Source organism: Plectropomus leopardus, chromosome 7 (assembly GCF_026936395.1).
Source record: "Plectropomus leopardus strain MGB_pleo_1.0 chromosome 7, ASM2693639v1, whole genome shotgun sequence".
Taxonomy (NCBI): domain Eukaryota; kingdom Metazoa; phylum Chordata; class Actinopteri; order Perciformes; family Serranidae; genus Plectropomus; species Plectropomus leopardus.
This window is the reverse complement of record NC_142182.1, coordinates 30,086,831-30,106,874: the sequence shown is the minus strand read 5'-3', so window position 1 is coordinate 30,106,874 and position 20,044 is coordinate 30,086,831. Positions and strand designations below refer to the sequence as shown.

Sequence of the window (20,044 nt, the reverse complement as noted above, 5' to 3'; positions counted from 1 at the left end):
GTCACAGTGAGAGCGGAGAGGAGATAGAGGCATTAAGAGATGTGAAGAGAGCAGAGAGTGAGGAGGGGAGGGGACAGAGAGGAGGGTGAGAAAGAGAGAGAAAAATAGAGAGAGAGTAAAAAACAATAGTAGACAGAAAGCAGCCAGGGAGGAAAAAAAGCATTTGCAGGGGGTTTTAGGATTTGTGATGAGCTCTGGCTCTGTCACCCCAAGTGCTTAGCACAAGTCAGAGGCATAAACCCTTTAGATAGGCCTTGTGGAACAACAGAGGAGGAAAAGCTCTTAAGACTAGACCATGAATGAAAGCAGAGGGTCTGAGTTAAGGGAACAGAGCCAAAACACGACTGCTTGCCCCTGGCACATCCTTGCCTGCTAACTGAGAGCACATGGCTGGCACAGGAGGACAACTTTCACCCTCTTCACCTTCAGAACATCCTTCTGCCTCAACAAACGCCCCCTCCTCCTCCTACTCTGCTAATGCACTCAGACATGACCCCTAAGACTCTGACAGTCGGTCCCTGCTCTCTGAGTGAGGGAAAGAAAAACACAGTGACAAAATGTTGACAGTATCTGTATCACTCACTGCAGGTTAGTGTTGTTTACGTGGTTTGTCAGCTTCCTCGCAGCATGCTGTACCTGCAGAGTCACAGAAACAGGTTACAGACATGCTGGAACTAATTGTCTCTTCTGCTCACAACTGCACAGAAAGCAGTTTCAAGACTGTAAATTAGTTGCCTAATTTCAGAGTTGGCACTCCTCCCGTGTCTGATTTGTCCTGCTACATGCAGGCTTTGGCCTCATTTCCACTTTGTGGTTTGGCTCGACTCGCCTCAACTTACTTTTGATACCAGGCCCTTTTTCTCCTTTTCTCAATGTCCACTGGGGATAGTGCTCTTTGGTGTAGGCGTGATTCTCAGCTGATTGCCGTGATGCAGCACGAAACTGCCATGAACTCTTGAAATACAGATGGTTGGTCAGTGGCCCTTGGCGTCAGATACCAACACAGCAAGGTCCTTTAGTGGTGGTATGAGAGGCAACAGGCGGTGGCATTTTTGATGCTCTGAGCAACTGCCATAGTACAAAATGTCTGCATAGGGTGGGCTAGAGGGGTCAAACAAATACCAGACTTTTACCCTGGAGCCCGCTGTTTGTGTTATGTGTGTAAAACAAACACAAATTGAGTTTTAACAATGTAATGTGCTGATATGTGTAGCATACTATTCTAGTGACAATTGTCATGTGCCTCTGCATTACCTTAGAAACAAATGTACATATTTTAAGGCTAAAAGTAATGTTAATCATGTATTTTGTTGTCTAATTAATGACGTAAACCTAAAAATAAAAAAGAAGTTTCTTACCTAGCATTTCTGAAAAAAAGTCTGTGCATTTAACAAGCAGAACTGTGCAACTTTCTGTGAAAAAATTGAAGTTTGTAAGAATGAGCTGGTCATTACTCCAGATTCAATGCAACTCTCGCTGAATCCCTTTAATTGACAGCCAAACAGAGAAATGTGTGGACTTTGTCACTTGTACAGTAAAGTGTATGTAGTGTATGGTGTAGTTTTTTGAAGGCTGCAATGTTTTTTTAAATCGAGTCAAGTTAAGTAGAGTCGTGTCATGGAGTAGAAATGCTGCATTTATGTATCTCTGTGCATGATGCTGCACCTGTTAGTCAGTCTTAGGGCTGACGAGTTGTTTTTTTTTTTAAGTGGCATTTTTGCTCGGCATGTTTGTATTTATATGGGTGTGAGTTAATCCAGGCTTTTAGACAGTGAGCTGAGTGGAGGGATTTGGAGTGTTTTCAGCCCGTCAGTCTGTTTCAGCTTGTTGTGTAGCCTTCGTGCAGACAGGCTTTCTGGGTCAGGCCTAATTGACGACCTGTATTAATAACACTGAGTGGAATGTGTGTGTGTGTGTGTGTGTGTGTGTGTGTGTGTGTGTGTGTGTGTGTGTGTGTGTGTGCATGTATTTATATGTGTGTGTGTTCCTGTCCTGGATTTTGCTGTCTCACTGTCCTTAGGCACAGCTGAGAATCCCCCCCCACCACCACCACCGCCCAGTCCCCCCCGCCCTTCTCTCCTACGCTCTGGGGTTCCTGCTGTTGTTGGGGATTTCAGTGTGTGTGTGTGTGTGTGTGTGTGTGTGTGTGTGTGTGTGTGTGTGGGAACGTCCTGCTGTCATTGCAAGCAGGCCAGTCTTCTTCCACACCCTTGTCTGTTTTGCCTCTACATGGGGTGTCTCTCCTCTCAGATAGGAGTGGGGGGGACGTTGGGGGTCACAGTCTGAACAAATAACATCACCTCTGACAGGCAGACAGTGCAGAGCAGTGTCAAATAGCAGCCACATTTTCCAGTGGACAGTTTTTAGAATATGAACAAGTAGATGGGAAAAAAAATATAACCTCTACTAATAACATGAATTCATGAATTTATTTCCAGCTGGGTGGACAGCTGCAACTGCTATGGAGTTTGCAATGGAAAACACCATTCGGCAGTTTAATAACATGCTGAAAAGTGTTACAAAAGTTTTAACAAGAACCAGGAGAACTGAGCGCATCATTTTTTTTTATCAGTACTAATAACATTTTGCTCTCCATGGATCTGGGAGCACAGCGACGTTGCTAAGCAACGTTTTTTAAAAAAACTTATTTGCTTGCCATACACCCTGGGTCAGATAATCTTATTTAAAGAATATACAAAGGCAACCTGTGACAATGTAAACCCAAGCTGCCTGTTTATGAACATCTCAGTTCCTGGTTCAGCTTTGACCAACTACAATTGTGTGTGCACCATTTTTGTTGTTTTTTTGTGCATTTTAAGAACTTCCGTGATATAGAAATGATCACAATAGAAAAAAATAGAAAAAAAACTGAATTTAAAAATACAGACAGCTAAAAATACAACACAAAACAAAATGTATGACATAAAGTAAATAATTATAATAATAATAATAATAATAATAATAATAATAATAATAATAATAATAATAATAATAACAACAACAACAACAACAACAACAACAACAACAACAATAATAATAATCATAATAATAATAATCATAGTAACTGGTACATGTATGTAAGTTCACATGAAGAAATTTAAGAATTTTTAAATACAGGCACACATCATCACATATGAGTGTGCGTCCATATGCATACACAAAAACATCAGTATATTTATCTTAGATATCATATCTCAAAGATATGAACCTGAGAGTTGATTTTCCCATTTTATATATTTTATTCACAAGCTCCTACCACTGAGAATGATTGAAGTTGAATTTTTTTTAACCCGTTACTTGTAAATTGTTGAATTATTGCTGCCGTTAAGATTAGGAACACATGCACATCAGTCTTCTTCATTTCCTTTGGTGCTGTGTGTGCACCGATTGTTTAAGACGTTACGGGTGCACATGCTGTCCTTTGACTTTCCCTTTTATGTAAAGTGGTTAAAATAATCTGAATTAACTTTATACATGCATATGATTATCTGACTGCTTGTCTTTCTTTGTCAGGTTAGCTGTGTTACAGTGATGTGGTTGTGATCCCAGACCTCTGTGATTACAGGTGAGTACAATATTCTAATTACCTTTGAAAATTAAAAAAGATGGCCAGACATATGAAAATAAAACACAAACTGTATGTAAGTGATGTGCACTGTTTGGTTCTCTTGGTTCTTGTCAGGTCACATTATTTACGTCTGGCGTCCACTGGTTATTTGGATCCCCTGAAATAGAGACCTTTGAAAATGCTGCTGACTCTGTTTTAGTCTGAAAACTCTGGGGTTGCATTTTAGTCTAGATGGGCAGAAACAGACTTTTGAAAACTATGATGTCGACACCGACGTTCACTTCCCAATTGGGTCTTGTCAGCCATGATGTGTCAAGCCAAAACATTACAGATAGTTGGTCTACATACTTTAGTGATTTTATCTTTTTGTGTGGATAACTTTCCTTACTCCTTTCCCATTACCTGTTGTGATGAATAATGCTCCCAGTACGTCTGATATGTCCCAATATTTGTCCCACAGTGTCTCCCAATCTAACATTACTTTCAGTAACAGTTCCACCTCATTATTGGTACAAGCACAGAAATCTCAGGTTGTACTTTATCGCCATCTCTGTTGTATTTTATGTAACTAAACTAAAAGACTACTCTAAAAGAAGAGTAGACAGTCTGCCTCCAGATTACACCTGCATATGTATGCTAAATGTGAGTAAATTGTCATATGGTGTGTGTTTTCAGGTGTGTTCGTATTTACAGAGATTCTTTCTGAAATGATGCTGAAAGGCTTGTTTGCATAGAGACCATTTTCATTGTAAAAAGGTGTTGAAAAATGAAAAGGCATTAGTATAGATGTTCCCTAGAGCTTTGCCTGCTGCCCTCTGAATGTGCTGCAGAGTTCTCTGATGGTCACTTTTAGGGATTGGTGATAAACTAAAAAAATATATATATTTTTAATTTATTTATAATTTATCCCAGTTTCACTCTCTCTCTCTTTGCCTTTTTTGTGGCATCTGTTAACGCGGCTCTTTTTCTTTTGCTGTGCAAAATTTCTGCAGTTACTTTACTTGCTCCGTCCTCTGCCATTTTCACTCCAACTGTGGACAGTAATAACAACTGCAAAATCACCTGTTCACTGCAAAATTATGCACTTGCTGCAGTTCGCTAGCACTGGCTGCTTTTGTTGCACAATGGTTGACACATTTCCTTTTCTGCCGTAAATCGGTCCTTCATTTTTCCCTGATGATCATACCTCTCAGCAGACAGAATTACATAGTGAAAGCTAGGCTAATAGCAAACCATTTGGACGCAGTTTTCTCATTGTTCCATAGCCATTACATTGTGCAACCAACATTAAATTCAGGATTAAATGTTTAAAAAGTGATCTGCATTAAAATCTAAATTTAAAAATACTTTTGCTTTCTGTATCTTCAATTGACTCATTTACTCTCCCCATGCATTTTCAATGTCATTTTTTGTCTTATGTAAAGCACTTTCCGTTGCCCCTTGCTAAATTTGCTTTGACTCTGTCACAAGGTTATCTCTGTGCTGGAAAGTGAAAGTCTTTGAAGACAGCTTGAGAGGGACAGACCCTTGTCATTACAGAGGAACTCTGTCATCATGGGGAAAATGACTAACTGTATGATGTAAGCCCTCACCTCACAAGCTTTTTTCATCTGGAAAAAACTCAACTTTTCCAGCTCCGTCTTCTGGTGGAAGATATTATGTCTTTTCTTCACACAATGACCAAACTTCTTTGTTAATTTTGCAGGAGGCGCTTTGAGCCAGCACATGCATGCATGCTGTGTGTGTGAGTGAAAGCTGCGTTACCTTGAAAGCAGAAAGTCAGAAAGCTGTTCTCTCTGGAGCAAATAGCTCCTGCTGCTCGGCCTCCCTAATCCCTTGTGGAACTGCTGTGTTCAACACACACTCTAATAACCCCATGCTTCTGTTTTCTGACACGCGCCTCAGCTTTATTTGTGCTTCCTGTCTTTCATTTGTTTCTGGAAAGATCCCCCCCTTCGTTCTCCATCCATCTTCCATCCCAGAACCGTCACTGCTCCCAGAGGGGATGTCAGTGCAAAGAGAAATCATGTCCGTGATCACAAAACTTCAATACACTGACTGCTGAAGCCCAGAGCTGGTGCTCTGGGCTTCAGCAGCCATCTCATGTGTGTGAGATGGAAGAAGGCTGAAATAATTTGTTTATTTATGAGCGATAGTGTTCATATGTGTAATGATTCTGTCAAAATTCCCCCTTCGACTAACATCTGACAGCAGGAGGACAATAAATCTCCAGCTCCTTGTTAAGACAATGTTTTGGACTTGGACTCCGGCACACATTGGTCTGTGGAATGTGAATGTGATAGCTTGTAATTCCTCACATCTGCTTTCCTCGTAAGCGTTCAGATCTTTATATGGTCAAAGTATTCTGTGGCTCCTGCTATTTGGTAACAATGTCTAGAAATGGCCTGAGATCATCTAATCATGTCCATATCCACGTTTTGATGTCTGTGATGTGAGCCTTTTCATAAGGGTAACGTTGAAGCATGTTGTTCACATACTCCCTCGCTTAGAACTCGTGCCCTTGTGATGTTTAAGTAAGTACAAGTTATCATTATCATGTATATTGCTGCTGGAGCACACTTAACGTGCAGATTGTAAGAATCATGCTACTTTTGTCTGAGCAGACTGACAAGGCCAAGTCCTGCTTGGCTCGCTCGCTGAACTCGGTTGTCATGGCGACAGAGACGTCGTGGCAATTGGAGTGCATCCTCCTTTCGAAAATAAGGCCGGTAGCAGAGCATTATGCATCTACTGGCGCTGCCTCTTTACTATTAATGGACATAAATATTTATACGGTTTGGAGCTCTTTTCAGTGTGGAGGAGAGCCTGTGGCCTGTGGTGAGCGGAGACATGAGCTGATGAAGTGGTCTGTGTCACACTTTTGTGACTGTCTGCTCATGTGTAGATGCACAAGTACATCTCTCAGCACTCTTTAATCTCAAACGGTTATAGGAATAATAATGTAGGATTTTAATGTAGCTCTGAAACAGGGCTTTTATTGTGTTTTACATGCATTTAAATTTCACTCACCTCCAGCGATCCTCTAAATTAGAATCATTAATCTCTTTTACAGAGCGCTGATACTGCAGTGTGTTTACAGTACTGGTGCTGTAACGATTTGTTGATTACAATGAGAAGTCAACCAAGAATTGTTTTTTTTAATCATTCTTTTTTTATTGACAGTGATTTGAAATATTTGTTAATTGGTTACAAACATTCTCAAATGTCTGAATATGGTGTTTCTTTGCCATTTGCACTGCAGGAACAGGGCAGTACAGGTACATGGAATTGTCTATGTGTTATCTTACTAGTCATCTTGTTAAAAAAGTCTGTTAAAAGGGCAGCATATTAAAAGAAGATACAGACTATAAATTACTTGCTTTCTCTATTTTGCGACACCTTATATTGAATATTTTGGGGGGGGGTTTAGGTTTTAAGTCAGACCCATCAAGAGTCTGAAGAAGCCACCTCAAGGTTTAACCTAAGAAGTTACTTTTTCCTCATGTGTTTTACGTGAAAATGAGCAATTTATTCAAAAATAACTGATAGATTTACTGATAATTGATAAAATCGTGAGTTGAAACAGATAAGAAATTTTTATTATGCTTACATTTGGATTCAGCAATCTGCCCAAGGACACACTGGGAAAGATGCAGACTGGAGGAGCTAGGGATCGATCCACACAATTTTCCAATGACCCACTCTACCTCCTGAGCCACAGCCACAGTTTTACATAACAATACAGCATATTTTTTATAAAGAGCACAATTTGTTAAATACAAAGCTGGATCCAAGAGATAGTTAGCTTAGCTTAACAAAGACTGGAAACAGATGGCCTGATGAGGAAGTCATAAAAACAGTTCTGCACATAATTCCACAAATGTCAGTGCATTTTTACTTTTGTTTTTGTACCGATTACATAAAAACAAGAATTATTGAGTTTTAAATGTGCTGGTAGGTGGATTTTGTTACCTTTGGAGGGTAAACTAAACTAATCACCTGCTAGTTTAATTTGCATATTTTATGTAACATACAGATATTAGAGTGTATCAATCTTCTCATCTAAAGCCCCTTTTACATAAAGATCATGCTATAGGGCTATAGGTCATTGCATTTTTACACAGAATGAAATGATGGCTGCATCATACCGCTCAAGTGTGTGATTTTAGATAGTATGCCGGCATCGCAGATGCAAAAGAGGTGTGACGAGTGTGACTTTTAACACAATGGTGTCTGCACAATCATACTTTATATACAAAATGATGCGGCGGCCTAAGTTGCTGCAAGAAAGTAAACAAGCAAATTTCCTAAAATTTTGTACTGTTACTTTAAGAAAAACCTGGATGACAAAATTCAGATTTTGCTTACACTGATATTTACTTTCAAAACCAGACAGGAAAGTAGTTTTGCTCTCACTGTGATGTGTGATTTTACAGTCTGGAAACTGTCTAGCCACCCTGCAAAACAACATGTAGACAGAGAGAGCAGGAAGAGTAATGCAGGCTGACATAAAATAAATACAGTCCAACATAACTGTATTTGCTTCCCTCTTGCTTTTTCTTGGCTATTTCTAAACGGCACACTGGCTGCAAGGTCACCCTGTCACTGCAGTGTGATGTTTGAGATCTATATTTTATTGGCTTCTGTGCCGCCCGTCGCCTTGCTCCTCAATCTTTCTCTCTCCAACTTTGTTCTCAAACACACGTCTTCTTTTGTCTCTGCTCTTTCTCCTAAGATTCTCTTGAATTTGTAACATTATTTCTGGTAAAAGTGTAGAGGCAAAGCTCCTCCTCCCCGAGGGCTTCCCACAGTGGGCTCAGCTTTATAGCAGATTAAATCATAAGTAGAGCCCGTGGAATCTACGGGGAGAGAAGAAAAATCATCCTCTTTTATATTTCATTTGCATGCTTTCCTCATTTTTCCTCCAGGCCTTTTGGTTAACGTGACCCACCTCCCATGGCTGTCTCACAATCTATCCTCTCCATAATGACTAATTTAAATGGCTTTGATAATCCGTTAGTACTATGAATTAAATAGCCATTAGATGAGGGTTCACAGGGAATGAGGTGAGAGGAGGATGTGGCCTGAGTCTCTCCATCTCGCCTCTCACTCTGCAGAAAAGTATTTTTCTTTTATATAAAGCACTGGTTAATAACAAAAGGACCTTCACCAAAAGGCTCAAATATTGTGCTGTAATTCAAAGCTTACAGTTTATCTTGTTTTTATTCTCTGAAGGCAGTTAAGACATGACTGTTTTGAACAATCGGTGACACTGAGTGCTGAGTTTAAACACCAAAATCCATTCTTTTAGCCTTTTGAGTAATAAAGTATTTAATATGATTATTTCTTTCTGTTTTCTAACCACCGGTAAGAGTTTGTATGAATATATATTTGGTCTGTCTACATTTTCAGGTTTTCCCTGAGCAGATAGAACATTTGATCAAGTGGAATTTTCTTTACTTTTTAGGCTCCATTTTTCCATAAAATCGAACATCCCCTGAACTTATAAAAATGGCTTCCTGTCATTCCAAGCTGCCTTTAACACAAAACTGCTTTACAAGGGTATATATTGGCAGAAATTGAATACATTATAATAAGTATATTTTCTCTCATTTGTATTCAAATGGAAAAAAAAAAAAAGCATTTTGCTTTTGTTACCTTTTAATGACCCATTTATACATAGGGAATGGGCATCCGCCATGTTTCACCGCCATGTTTCTACAGTAGCCCAGAATGAACAAACCAAACACTGGCTCTAGATAAGGCTACTCGTGTTTTTGCATTTTTTGTATAAGCCACTGTAGTTAGCATCCCCTCTGCAATCAGCAGCATTGGAAACATTGATTTTTCTTAACATTAATACACTTTGATCAGTGTTTTTACCTGTTTAGATTACTGGGTCCGTTTCTTTTGGAGAGGAGGAGACCTCTGCAGATAATTCTGCTCCTTGTAAAAAAAAAAAACAAAACCCAAAGCACCCAAGCATCTGGATCTTAAATTATCAGAGAAAAAAGCAAAGCACATATTAGCAGGGTTAGTAGCCTATTTTCAACACCCTGAAAAGCACTGTAGAAATACTGATTTGTAATATGAAACTGCTTTATTCAGAGTTTTTCCAGCTCTGCGTATAGTTCATAACTCTAATAGAAGTTTCAGCTGGTTGCAAAATGCAATCATCACTAAATCCCCCTAAATCTTAAACACTGAACCCTACATTTTTTTCATAAACAACGTTAACACCTTTGTAGCAACCTGCAGATAAAAATCCCCAAATCACAATTTCCACTTTTCTTTTACATAGAAAGTATCTTTTGGCATGTCAATGACATTTTAAGCTTGTTCTAAAATCTACCTCAAATTTGGGAAATGACCTTGTTTTGTCACTTTGTTGCCAAAAGTTAGGCTAGATAAGACATTCAGTACCAATAATATGTGTGTATAATAACACCACAGCAGTATCAATCTCTCTCACTTCTGCCAAGTAAAGACGATAAGCACTTAAAATGTCAAACTTCCTTTAATGAAATGTTGCTCAAAAACTACCTGATATTTACCACAGTGCCTTATCTGGATATTAAGGTCAGGTCACTTTAATCATAATATCTCTTTTGACCAGTGCATACCTACAAGACAACAAACAGTACTTTGTTTATTTACTAGTAGTGTGCAGTTTGTCACATTATTGCCAGCTGTGAGGAAAATGCTTTCATTATTAAGGAAGACCCTACAGCGGCGTGCATTTGTGTAAGCAGTAATTAATGCACTTTGCTTCAGGATAAACAGTTTAATTAATAAATGAACAGAAGGCAGCTGAAGAGTTGAAGCTCTTAACACAAGGTGAGTGGTCGGGGCAGATTTACAGGTCTTCCCGTAAAAGAAAACCTGATGCAGGAGGCTGGTGCTTTTATATGAGCAGTATTCCCTAAATCCACACGTCACGTTAAAGTTTCATGTATCTGTCACTTTCAAAGTGGTATCACGGAGTCAGAGCAAATTGAACATTCATCCTGGGGGGATATAAATATCACATCAAAGAATCTGATCTTTTTTATTACGAAAATGTACACTGCCAACTGACAAAGGCATCAATTCTCCCCTTGATGGACTCGGGCTTGTGGATTTATGATTTAAAAATGAGCTTTTATATGAAACTCGGCAGTCAGATGTTTCCCCTGAAACCGCCTGCTGAGTTTTGACATGAAGAAGAAAATAAGAGTCAACCTGCTCTGCTATGCTTTTCCTGTTTGCTTTTTGTACCTCCTCATTGCTTCTTCTGTTCATTAAGTCCTCCGTCTCATATGGTATGTGACATTTATTCTTTGATGCTGCAACAAATGGATGTTGAAGAAGGGCTTTGATATGACAATATGTCACAGCTCATTGGCCGAACGTTGAATCACCACTGATGGAGATCCAAGGTTAAATGTTCAATCAGACACTCCACCTTCACCTTGTCTTGTCCTTGTATAGAAGTGATTACACCACTGTGCCTCCTTTCCTCTTGATAGACCATTCCAATCAATCATCTGGATTATCTTTGTACCCCAATCACATCTTCAAATAATGAGACTGAGATCCATCGGTAAATTAATGTGCCACATCACTCAGACAGGACCGGGATCATCTTTGCCCTGGTGGACAAATAATTGTCCATTTCTTATCCATTGCTTCACTTTGTTTGACAGACTTGTTGGCGACACGACCTATCCATCCATAGAAGGTGACCAAGTAATAATTACATCTAAAATGAGTTTCAATAAGCTTAACATGATCATTCATTTTACATAATTATTTAGAATGTTTTATTCATTGGTCATAAAGAGTTGTGTGTGCATTTAGCAGATGGGTTTTGTGAGTAGAATATGGAGGAAAGCATATGGGGGATAAAATGTCTGGATCCCCCAATGAAGACAGCGAACAATTAAATTCACTTTATTAACTTTAATTCCTACATGCAAATATTCAAACCTGTGAATTTTTGCAGCCTAGTTGCTTAAAGAAAATTTTGGCATTGTACTTTTTGGAAAACCATTGATATGTTACATTTGTACGTTTCATTTGTGCAGCATGAAATGGAAAAATTCCATTGGCTTTTTGTCAAGGGAGCAAGTAAAATGCTGACTTTCAAATTGACCTTTTAAAGAAAAACTAATCTCAGCATCATTTACTGGTTGCAGCAAAAACAAGCTGTAAACACACCAGACACGTTACAACTTTTTAAGCTGATATTACAAATTTGATACTTGTTGTTGCAGATATCGAGCAACATTAGCATTTGGGAGTCCTGTTGGTGTCTACATGATGAATGTATGGTAAATCTAAAATTCATTCTCATTTAAGCTCTTTTAGCTCATCAGAAACCCCTGAGGAAAATGTCTGGTTATTTTGCTGCTAAATGTTCCACTATGTTCACCAGCTATAGTTGATAACTGTTTCTGTATGTTTGGTGCTATGCAGGAAACCAGACGGCAAAAAAGAGCAGTGACAGTGAGCTAAACAGTATTTGTTTTGGGCTTTAGACCCAAACCATGAGCTGAAAGATGCTGCTTTAGAACAGAGGGGTTCAAAAGCAGGGTGTTAATTATGTGTGAATGCATCACTATGAGCCACCCTGTTACAATAAAACAATTAGGCTGAAAGACATCAAACAGTAGAAGCCTGGGTGATTTTTTTTCTTGCATGGACTGGTCTAGCTGATTCCAGATGGCACCATAATACTGGAGGCGGCTTTCAAATGCAATGTTTTGGTGGCAGGGACTTTCACCAGATGAAAGCTTGTGCTGATGACCTTGTGTGACCATTAGGGGCCGGTGGTGGAGCCCACTTACATTAAGATCTTTACTGGGAGGGGGGGCAATACAGAAATACAGTGCTTGTATTGCTTTTTGCTCTGAGATTACCAGCGACCTTATAGGCATCCTCTGATATTTAAGAACTGCAACTTTTTGTCTGGTGAACACAAGCATCCTGATGAAACATAAAATGTCAAGGTGTCTCTTTAACCCTTTAGGGACAGTTTGGCTCATTTTACATGCTTTTCATTCTACATTTTTGGGTAATTCTGGCTGTGTTCATGCATATGAAGTCCAGATTGGGTATTTTAGTGTAATCAGTGAATTTCCAGCTCAGCTCCTACAATAAGTGTAAAATACACTGTGGAACTAAATAGTTACATTCAGACTATTAAGGTAAAAAAAAAATGCTCCATTGAAACCCATTCAAACTGACAGTTTTGATCCCAAAGCCATCAAAACATAAAGACATGTATTGTGTTATTTCTGGCTTTTTGACTTGGAATTTGTCATTTTGACTATTTTCCAGCTGATAACATAATTTTGACCATATTTGGCATATGGAGAAAATACATGCTATTTCCACTTGGTGCATGGTCACAACCAATGTTGCAAATAAAAATCTACTCTGCATGTAATATATTGAACAGAATTAATTTTTAATTTTTCACCTAAAAACACAGTGGCATTGTAACAGAAATCTGGCATTTAAAGGATTAAGCATGACATCACCTTTTCTTCAGCCTGAGGTGCTTGATATATCCATGGAAACAGTACCCAAAATAAACATCTGTTCAGCACAGTAGGTTTTGTTTTGGACACTGATTTCGGGGTATTCACTCTGTTATGTGTTTGTCAGTGGAAGCATGACTCCTGTGCATGTAGAAACAGGTTAGCAAACACTTACAGGAGGAGCACAAATGAAATTATGCATGCAAGTTCTGGCACTTTGAACATGTTTGAGCAATTTTCATTTTTGTCAGGGAGCTGTGTTTGCATCCATATCTGACGTCATCTGGAGTGTGATGAGGAAGAAAGTAAATCCTTTGTTTGCATGCTCAGATTTCTGTCCAGAACATTGGACAGGTGTTACCTAGGAGTGGGCCTGTTCTGCTTATTGGCCACACTGTGCACACACATGTAAGTCCCTGATGGTTGTCCTCAGGCCTGGTGAATCTCACATAGAGCAGACAGTAATGAGAAAAAGGATAACTGTGTTCCATCAACAGCTGAGCCCTGCAGCTCCTGTCAGCATTAAATGCACATATATAGCCGCTGGCCATGCAGTTGCTAAGGAAGTGTCGGTATCCAAGCAGGAGTTGGCAGGGAAACATCCCCAAAGTTGATTCAAGAGATTGGATGCCGCTGGAGTTGATTTCGAGCTGCATCCATATTTCATTTATGTATAGTAGCTCCGAAGGGAAAGAGGAAAATTACCTGGGCATCTGTAGAAAGGCTGTGGTGTAAAGTGTAGTAGGTCCAAAATAAACTCTGGGAACATCATTATCAGCTTGTGGACATGAAAAAACAATGTTAGTGGTGGGATAGGACAGTAGCAAGAGTTATGGTTCTGAAAGCCCCGAGCTCAAACTGTATTAACAGGTTTCCACATTAATCTGGGGTCAGCAGGGCCTCCAGCAGGCCGGAGGCAGGAAAAAATACTGACCGCCATGACAGTGTTGATTCCCCACCTGTTAATCTCCAGTTAAAAGCTGTCAAAACTAGATGTGCTGCAATAAGTGCACTGTAAAACATCACACAGGAACACATGAGCTCCTGACTTAAAATGCTTCAAAGGATTTAGTGGGATGTATTGGTAGAAATGGAATATAATATAGTAAGTATGTTTTCTTTAGTGTATAATCAACTGAAAATGAGCATCATTGTGTTTTTGATTACCTTAGAATAAGCCATATCTACATAGAGAGCGGGTCCTTGTCTACGAAGATCGCCATGTTGCACCGCTATGTTTCTAAAGTAGCCTAGAATGGACAAACAAAACACTGGTTCTAGCTAGGGCTCGTGTTTTCACACCACAGTTAGCAGCCACTCAGCGACAAGGCTAACAGCATCAGAAAAACACTATTTGTAAAATTACACTGCTTGATTCTGTGTTTTGACTGGTTTAAATCACCAAGTCCATTTATTTTGGAGAGGAACCTAACAGTAAACATTAAGTTATCAGAGAGGAAGGTGAGCACACATTATCGGGTGCTGGGCGAACACCCTGTCTGCGACATGCCAAACAGCGCAGAAGACACATTATTTTTTTAACATGAAACAGTTTTAAACTGTGGGGTTTTTTTTCAATCTAAAGCACTTAGTCTGTTTGTTTTGGGGAGAAAGAGTCTTTGGCAGGTAATTGAGAGCCCAGTAAAAACTCCTGAACAATGAACACTGAAGGATTTCTAACTGAGAGATGTTTCAGATGGTTGGAGTTTGTGATCCTCACAACTAGATACCACTAAATCCCTCTAAATCTCACACACAGTTCCTATTAATGCACAGCTCAGATTTCATTAGCATCTTTTGGGAGTTAAAGCTTCTGGGATAAAGTAGTGGGATGTTTCACAATGTTGTTATTCAGATTTATTAACTTGGTACATAGGTGTTCCACGAGATTCTACGTTAGAACCACTTCTGTCTTTGGCTTGCATGTTTTGCTCTTGATTCCTGAATTTTGATAATTTTCCTGTCATTTTCATGTGTTGTGTTTTTTCTTGTTTTTGTGAGTGCATATTTGGGACCTCCTTGAAAACAAGATGACACATTTGAAGGGGTTTATCCAGAAAAACACACAATGGGAACTTGCTATGTGCCTTCGGATACATGTTAATTCATGTTGTGGTTATTTACTTTGATAATAATGAAACCAATGCTAACCTTGTCGATTGTAAGTATTCACTTGAGTCCTTATCAAACGCTGTGGGATCAACCTCACATGTTGTTTTTATTGTAGCGCTGGTACAAAAGTGACTCCAACAGGAAAAACTAAAGCTCTAAGGACTTTATTGGGAATGAAGAACAGACGGTTTGCTCTGAGAGTACGTAAGTGGAAAGCAACTGTGAGCGCAATGTATATGAGTGTGACAAAACAAATGTGAACTGAATTGAACTGAACATGCTTAGCTCATTAAGCTTTCTTTAGAGCTGGAAATTACGTATCACTTCGCTGATTTGAATTGTTTCACTTAGTGGGGTACTGTTCAAAGGTTCACTGTCATAACCCATATAGGTTGTTCACTTTCTGTATGCAATTACATCATCAAATGCACTTTAGTATGTATACGCCTGTAAGTGAATGCATCACTTTTCATATGACTGTAATGTTCAACACGGAGGCTTCAGCTCAGTAGAAACATTCAGTCTGCTGCTAGCGTAAGCTGCTAAGTTTAGTTTAGCACAAAGCGAGGTAGTTTGTAGAGACGCTGTTTATAAAGGTGGTTTCAGACAGCTACAAGTTGCCTCATTGTTTACCTCATTCATGTATCTCATCACAGAGCTAAATAGAGCTAGATAGGTTGTAGCTTAAAATTAAAGAAACTGCTGGCAATTTGACTTGATTAATATAGCAAGTTTTGCTTTGTTTGTTGACCCAGACTGGATTAATGGTGGTTTCACATCAGGGACCAGGGCCCAGAACTGAGTCCACTTGACCCTAAAGTCCAGTTCATTTGATTAGTGTGGACACAATTATACCGGGGTCCACTTGAAAAAGTAGTCTTGTGCATGATTCACGTGTATGCAAGTACAGTCCGCAGGATGTGAGAAAGCAACAGTGCTGTGCTATGTGAATGCTGCAGTCACTGCCATTATAATAACATAACTTCTGTCACTGTCACTTTTTAAAGTCACTGTGGAAATCAAAAAAGAATATTCCTGTCAACAACTGGTCTGTTTGTCACTTTACAAATGACCGCAAGTTGCCCTCAAGTTTTAAAGACATTCCTTAACGCCTCATGTCTCTTCCGAAACCTTTGTATCTAAGCAGCACTGGGCACTGGGCCCATTTCCCACACAGATCATAACTAAATGCACCTAGATGATGACGCAAGCAGTTTGCTTCTTTTTCTTTGTGTGTACTGCAGACCAACTACGGGCATACTGCCACCTACTGTATCGGACTGTGTACATACATAAGTGTACTCGGGCATGGAAAGACCTTATTAACGTGAAAGCTGACCAGCGGGAGAGAGGGGAGGGGGGGGACGACTGTGCTTGGTAAATGAAGAAATTTACCACATTTACCTTTGTTACTCTAACACAATTTCTCCTCATTGATCTTTTTGTTCTCTGCTGGTAAGAGGTGCATAAAATTAAAAACTAGTCATTTTCTGTAACCGCTTGTCCTCATAAGGGTCGCGGGGGGGCTGGAGCCAATCCCAGCTGTCATCGGGCAGAAGGCAGGGTACACCCTGGACAGTTCGTCAGACTATCGCAGGGCCGACACATACAGACGAACAACCATACACACTCACAGTCACACCTAAGGGCAATTTAGAGACACCAATTAACCTAAGCTGCATGTCTTTGGACTGTGGGAGGAAGCCGGAGACCCCAGAGAGAACCCACGCAGACACGGGGAGAACATGCAAACTCCGCACAGAAGGGCCCCTGCCCGGACCGAACCCCATTCCAACTGGGAGTCGAACCAGGGACCCTCTTGCTGTGAGGCAACAGTGCTAACCACAAAGCCACCGTGCCGCCCCAAAATTAAAAACTAAAACATTAAAAAGTTGTGATAAGAACACAACCGTGCAAGATACTGTCACAGAATTTTACAGATATGCAGCTGAGAACAAATGAAGACCAAGTTCAAAGATTGGTGTGGTCCGAACAAGGATGGAAGAAGTAGACAGGAAATGTAGTAGGGAAGGGCTCCCCCATTTTACCCCTAGCTGACCTTCGCCTTGAGTCGGGGATCACTGTGTCATGAATGGATTGATCCCTTCTTAAGATTGTTTTGCGTTGTTTTTTTTATGAAGCTTTTTACCAGAATAAAATGTACTTTACTGCTGAATTATCAACGGTGCTTTTAGTCTCCAGTGAGGGAGCTCCAACTACATACCTTTTTGTTCACTGCTTCGTGTGATTCAGTATAGTCAGCTCAGATTGTAGATTGTGAACATCTTAAGTCTAACTAGCTTGCAATATTTTACAGTGCGCGGGGAAAGAAATGCTGCAATCCACAAATCACAATTCATTTTTAAAAATCTTTTATATCCCACATTTCCAGCTTCCAGGACTCCCAGACCAGAAAATGTGTCTGCACTGGACCAATAACCACAGACCGCCATACTTGTGTTGCACACACAACCACAGTCTTCTGACAGAAGAAGTGGCTCAGACCTTTTTGAATTAAACTAAACAGTGATGTCTTGTCCCGCTGAATGTATAGCACACCTACAGCAACTGAATGGATATGAGAAATCTACAGAGTTAAAGATGCATGTTCTTTCTGAGGAAAACGAAATCCCCAAATGAAACAGAGGAGGAGAGAAATTGCGTGTGACAGACAAATGGATCTTTCCCTCCCGGTGAATCAGATTTCTGGGGGAGGAGGAGGAGGGGATACAGCGGTGGCTCCCCTGTCCTACTTTCCTCCATTCACCAGCCAGTACATCCTCTTGGGAGCACTGGAGGTATACAGTGTAGGGAGGCAGCTCGGCCACGCTTGGCTTGTCACCGCAAGACAGCAAAGAAATGGCGGCACTCAGGGGGGTGAGAGGGCTGGAGGGAGAGTCAGTCAACACACTTACTGTACATAAAGAGGGAGCAAGGGCAGAAATGGCCCAGTCATTCCTTATTTTCATCTTTACACTCTCCATTTCCTCTCGCTATGCAGCCTCGACGCCTTATGTGTGTGTTTTCTCGCTGCTTGGTTAAACTCAGAGCCGGCAGATGTTTTCTGTTGCGCGAATTCCTGAAAGCAGAATATAATATCAGATTGACATACATCTCTTCCCTCCCACTCTTCCTCCCTTGTATCCCCAGGCTCCTGTCACTGGCTGAGCTACAGCAGGTAGACACCCGTAATTATTAAGGTGGAGGAGAACCTCACACTGAAGTGCCTACAGGTGTTTTTAATGCAGGGGAATGCACACAGCAACAGAGAAAAAGTCAAACTGAAACATACCAGTCTAAACACAGAAAAAGCTTGAAAAAGCTTTTTGACTTCAGATTAAGCATGCTAATACTCTGATTTTCCTTTTTACGCCTCTTCCTACAGATTTTACCAATTATTCCTCTAAAGAGCGTTGGGGGCTTGTTGCTAGGTTACAGCCAGGTAACCCACACCATTACCACAGGAGTTGTTAAGATGAAGATGTTTCCAAATAAAGAAGATGCAGTATCTTCGAGCTTAAGAGTGTCAAAGTCTATTGTCACCTTCCTCTACTCTCTCTTCTCCGCCAGCTTGGCCATGTGACAGATGCTGACAGGCTCACTAAGCCAGATGGAGATGCATGAATTCACAGATGATTTCATGTGAAAGCACACTGATTTTGAATAGTGTCTCAGTCAAATTCTTTCCTCACAACACTGGTTTCTGCTTAAATATCTGTGCTAACTATTTTCCAAAAGGTTTTGCCTCAGGACAAATACATGTTGAAGTTCTGGAAAACAGAATTATGACTCAGGCTATCAAATGGAAAATTAAAGACAGCGAAGTCTAATTCAGTGGTAGTGCAACCAAATGTGTATGTGTGTGTGTGTGTGTGTGTGTGTGTGTGTGTATGTGTGTGGTTCCGCCACGGGGCATGAGGGCAGGAGATGAGTCTTACCCGTCTACACCCAGCCTCACAGTTTGATCCTGGTCCCGGAGTCATCGAGAGGGCAGGAAGCCGTGAGACATGATGGCATGTTTCCCCAGGGAGCTGGCTGATGCCCCCTGACAGATTGAGGCTGCATGAGTGTGTTTGACATCTTCCCGCGTGCATCTGTGTTTTTGTATGTCCGTGTGTGTGTGTCTTTGGGATGTTACATTTATCTGAATAATGGCAGGCAAATCGCACAGTTGGGGATAAACTCTCCGTGGCTTTGTTTGTTTGCTCGAGCAAATGAAATAAAAATTCAGAAATAAATGAATCATAAAAAGCAATCATCAGTGTTTTGTGACTGATCCTCCTACTGCGATTTATGCTCTATTTGTCTTTTATAAAGTTGCCAAAAAAACTTTTAATTGCCTTTTTGTGAGTGTGAGCCTAATCCGAACAGTTAATGTTCAGTCACTGAGTTTGTTTCCGATGCACATAATATATTTACATCTAAATAAAGACAGGTTTTGGTTTCACAGGGGAGTTACATGGTGGAACTACTTCTTGCTGAACTGCAATCTTGTAACCCAACAGCTATCTGCCTGACAATGATTTAGGCTTTGGAGGCAACAGACAATATTTTGGGTGTTCTAGTGTAGCCAGTGGATATCAGGGCCAAGACTTTCTTATCCGTGCACCTGTCATTGTTTACAGTCCAGTTTGCAAATTGAGACTATATATACAGAGTTATGGTGCTCAGCAGATATATGCATATGAATGCAGATACATTTTTTCAATAGCCGATGAGTTTCGAGATTGCTAATGTGCATTCAACCAAATATTGGTCAATACTCAAACTACAAACAAACAGAAACCAGAACACTTTCAATACCAAAATCTTGTCCCAGTGCACAGATTCTGCATTAATA

At 40.2% G+C, this 20,044-nt stretch overlaps 1 long non-coding RNA gene across 1 annotated transcript; it reads left to right on the top strand.

Moving 5' to 3' along the window:
* The first annotated feature begins 3,511 nt into the window (after window positions 1–3,511).
* LOC148189220 (uncharacterized) lies at window positions 3,512–5,597 on the top strand. Its single transcript, XR_015776894.1, has 3 exons — window positions 3,512–3,565; window positions 5,039–5,148; window positions 5,274–5,597. It is a non-coding gene; the product is annotated as an uncharacterized LOC148189220 (long non-coding RNA).
* Window positions 5,598–20,044: the final 14,447 nt, after the last annotated feature.